The sequence below is a fragment of the Sminthopsis crassicaudata genome, chromosome 3 (assembly GCF_048593235.1).
Source record: "Sminthopsis crassicaudata isolate SCR6 chromosome 3, ASM4859323v1, whole genome shotgun sequence".
Classification (NCBI taxonomy): domain Eukaryota; kingdom Metazoa; phylum Chordata; class Mammalia; order Dasyuromorphia; family Dasyuridae; genus Sminthopsis; species Sminthopsis crassicaudata.
Genome location: NC_133619.1, coordinates 330678248 through 330681241, shown reverse-complemented (window position 1 = coordinate 330681241; position 2994 = coordinate 330678248). Strand labels below are relative to the sequence as shown.

Genomic DNA, 2994 nt, shown 5'->3' with positions numbered 1-2994 from the left:
ACTGGAATGGGGGAGGGGGGAGGTTGCAAGGCACAGGATCCCATCAATGCCTAGGCAGTGCAGGACCACACCAGGTCACAGGGAAAGGGCAATGACCCAGGGCCCAGGGCCCAGGCAGGGAACACTGGAGCCAAAGCAGGAAACCAGGGCATCCCTGGGGCCTGGCAGGAAGCTTGACACCAGCACAACTGACAGTGTTTGATGGTGTCTGAAATCCTTTGGACACAGTCAGCAATGGCCTGGGGTTTTCCTTTGGTTAAAGTGCCAAACTGGAGAAAACAGTTCTGTGCTGCATTGCCTAGGGGTGAGCACCCTGGTGAGTCCCCAGCCCCAGGAATACAATGAAATCCAGAAGTGAAAACTCACCCAGGTGAGAACTCTCACTAGGGAGAAACTGCGGTCTTTATCAGGCCAGAGGTTGACACCTTGATGGTAGATGAGGGGAGGGGCTAAGAGGGAAGGCCTATAAAAGAGCCCATTAGATGGACTCCTGTCATTTTCCTGGCTGCCAGAGCTCAGGGGAAGAACTAGTTGCACATCCTGGGTTGACTCTCTCTGAAAACAGAAGAGCTCAGGGAAAGAACTAGTTCCCTAGCCTTAGTGGATTAACTCTGGAAAAAAGGCCTAGAAAACCTAGGAACATGGAAGCCAAAATCTGCTTTGAAAGCCTCAGAGTGGGTGCCTCCTGTCCCCTGTGCTTGGGCCATTTCATGGACCCAGTGACTCTCGAGTGTGGCCACACCTTCTGCACAGAGTGTCTTGCCAGCTCCTGGAAGGACATCTGCCCTCCAACAGCCTGCCCCGTGTGCAGCACAGCCACTGCCTTGGAAGACACGGTCCCCGACAGGGGGCTGCAGGATCTGGCTAACACTGGCAAGATGCAGAGAGCTCCCCTACTGCAGAGCCTCGGGGACCTGCCCACCTGTGACAAACATGGCCTACAGCACACCTTGTTCTGTGAGGAGGATCAGAGACCCTTGTGCGGACCCTGCTTTTTAAGCCCAGAGCACCAGAAGCACAGAGTTCTGCTCCTGGATGCGGCCGTCACTCAGTGCATGGAGAAGCTCGAGGCCACAGGCAAGAGTTTAAGGACCCAGAAGAAGAGATTTCAGATGGAATTGGGATTTGAGGAAATTCGAGAGGCGCAGTGGGAGAAGGACGGCCGCCTTCTCAAAGCCTTGCTCGTGTCTGAATATGAGAAAATGCACCAGTTCTTGGGGGAGGAAGAAGAGATTCAACTGCAGACATTGGACCAGGAAGGAAGAGACAATTTGGAGAGCAAGAAAAGCCCCTTCCGAAAGAACCTTGGACTGCTAATGAAGCCAAAGAAGCAGCCCCTGCAGGGGCTCAAGGCTCAGCAGCAGGCTGTGAAGTCTGAATGGGAGCAAAAGCTCCACTTCTTGTCAGAGGAAAAGAAGCGACACCTGCAGAGGCTGGACCAAGAAGTCACAGCCAACCTGGCCAAGTTTGAGGAGAGCAAGACCAGAATGAAGCAAGAGATCCACAAGGTGGACATGCTGATAGCAGACATAGAGAAGAATTCTGTTCAGCTTCCTCTTGAAATGCTCCAGGAGGCAAAAGGCACATTGGGAAGGAGTGAGGAGCTACTTCTTCAGAAGCCAGTGGTGGCTTCCCCGACATGGACCATGCGCCCCGTCTCCGGAATGGCAGAAACGCTGCTGACTTTCCACAGGCGTCTGTGTCTGGACCCTCAAACAGCCAATCCCCATCTGGCCCTGTCTGAAGATCTGCAGAGGGTGGAATACCGTGCTGTCCCACGGGATGTCCCCGACAACCCAGAGAGATTCGATTCTGCCCTCTGGGTCTTGGCCAAGCAGAAGTTCACTTCAGGGAGACACTACTGGGAAGTGGTGGTGGGGGAGCAGAGGGAGTGGGAGGTGGGCGTCTGTGAGGAACGGATCAGAAGGAAGGGGGATGATGGCCAGAAGGTTCTGGGAGACAGGCTGACCCTGGCGGCCTTCAGCTTTGGCAGGGACTTTCACTTGTGGCATTCAAAGCAAACTGTTCCTTCCTGCAAACCAGTTCAGAAGGTGGGCGTTTTCCTTGATTATGAAAGAGGGCATGTAGCTTTTTACAATGCTGCAGACGGAACTCTAATCTACAGTCCCCCAAATAAGGCTTTTCAAGGTCCCCTTCTCGCTTGTTTCTCTCCTTGCTTTCCAAGGGGGAAAAACACCTCTGGATGTCTGCATATCTGTCCCAGGAGGGACAATGCTCAAGAAGATGATCGTTCCCAAAATGAGATTTTCTAATCCAAGCAACCAAAACAACCTCTGCAATGACTCCATTCATGAGAACTGTTGTTGAATATGTCAATAAAGTTATATTAAACTTATATTATAAAGTTTATTATTTATTAATATGTTATTATTAATTAGTTAATATTAAGTTGTTATTTATTTGTCAAAAGCCAAAAAAAAAAAAAAAAAGAAAAAATCTTTCAAATAAAAAGTTTATCCTCTAAAAATTACTTTTTGCTTTAAGGTGCTTTAATTAAAATTTTTCTTCTTTTTATATAAAATATCTTTACCTTTACTTTGATTATACATCCAAGCTGTCAGTCACTTTTCATTTTTTCTGTCACTTGAACTTATTAATTTCCTTCCAAATACGTTCATGGCCAAATTAGAGGCAGTTTGTTACAACAGCATTGGGAGCTAATAGATAACAACACTGGAATACCTACTTGAGAAATATTTGGTTCTCAGGGGATCCTTAGCCTAAAGGTTGCTAGATGGTATTGGCAGACAGCAGAAGGCACTGCAGAGAAATAACACAGGTCATAAAGGGCGGAGATCTGGCTGTGAGTCCCAGGCTGGCACTGACCAGCAGTGTGGCTTTTTGTAAGTCACTTATCCTTTTGGACTTGAGATGGTCCCTCATTTGTAAATTGCAGCTTCTAATAATTGTGCCACTCACTTTCCCAAATATTTATGAGGGCCATTTTTCAAAAGGGTAAAATATTACATAAAT

At 48.3% G+C, this 2994-nt stretch overlaps 1 pseudogene; it reads left to right on the top strand.

Annotated features, from left to right (window-relative positions):
- The first annotated feature begins 641 nt into the window (after nt 1-641).
- Nucleotides 642-2273, top strand: LOC141562077 (putative E3 ubiquitin-protein ligase TRIML1 pseudogene; annotated as a pseudogene).
- Nucleotides 2274-2994: the final 721 nt, after the last annotated feature.